The sequence below is a fragment of the Beta vulgaris genome, chromosome 1 (genome assembly GCF_026745355.1).
Source record: "Beta vulgaris subsp. vulgaris cultivar EL10 chromosome 1, EL10.2, whole genome shotgun sequence".
In the NCBI taxonomy this organism is placed as follows: Eukaryota; Viridiplantae; Streptophyta; class Magnoliopsida; order Caryophyllales; family Amaranthaceae; genus Beta; species Beta vulgaris.
The window spans coordinates 47,735,287-47,736,570 of record NC_079202.1 but is presented as its reverse complement, the minus strand read 5'-3'; positions in this window follow the sequence as shown (position 1 = coordinate 47,736,570).

Genomic DNA, 1,284 nt, shown 5'->3' with positions numbered 1-1,284 from the left:
GAAAAATAATTTCGAAAATTAAACTAAAACGACTCTAATTAAACACAAATTACTACCTTATCGCTTATCACTCGTTCTTCCTCCATAAACACCACCTAGCCACCACTACCCACCTTATGCCAACCCAACCTCACCCGACCCCCTCCCCTGCCAGCTCAAACCCAACCCTAACCCTATTTGATGTTGGTTCACCTCCTCATCACCCTCTCAGCCACCCCCACCTCCATCCCACCCCCGCAGACCCCCATCCCTCGTCCCACCTTGCCTCCCTCTTATCCCCAATTCCCCCTCTGAACCTGCCTGCCTCGCCCTCTCCTCTCCTTTCGTCTTTGCATTTCCCCCACCCCACACTTGCAGGCCGCCCAACCCCCCTCCCCGTGCGCGCTTCCCTGGTCCCCCCCCCCCTTGCGCAACCCCCACCCCTTCTTCTTCCTCCACCTCCTCCTTCCTTGTGAAAATTTGAATTTTTCATTTCTTTTAGTGTTATTAAAGGAAACGAAATAAATAGTGGAATCAATTTTTTTGGTTCTACCATGGTAGAACATAAAACATTTTTAGTTACTCCATGGCAGAACTGATTTTTTTCCCAGTTTCATCCATGGTGGAATTGGAAAAAATGATCGTTTCCAACATGGTAAAACCAAAAATTGGTTGGGTTCATGCTAAAAAAAATTCTAATATTTTATTTTGATATTAAAAAAAGTAGTATTTGATGGCCTTAAATCTTCAGGGGCCTTATGCAAACGCTTATGTCGCATCAAGGGGTGAGCACAACCAGGTACCCGATCAAAATTTCGGGAATTGGACCCGGACCCATTCAGAAATTCGTAAAATTTGAAAATAGAATTGGAATTGTTGGACCAGGTCCTCATTTTATGGAATTGATCTTGGAATCAGTTCCAACCAGACCTGGCAATCGGACCAATTGGATCGAATTCGGACTGGGTCAATTCAGATCGGTCTGTTTTCAGATCAAGTTATATTTGGACCGGATTTGGACCGGACCATTTCGGACCAGATCGAATTTCGGATTATGTTTCGGATCATCATCGGATATGCTTTTTGGATCATACGGTTCCAGATCGGATGGTGTATTGTCTCATCTTTATTATGTATGGAGTTGTTACTACTTTGGTTTGATGATTTCTAATATGACTATGAGCTTTTGTTAGGTATATATGGATCTTTCATTCTTCGTGCTTTCTAAAGGTATACATAACTAATTTGCATAGTCAGAAATTGTGCCAAAGAGTACTTGTGATAATTGCTTTTTTAAAATGGGTC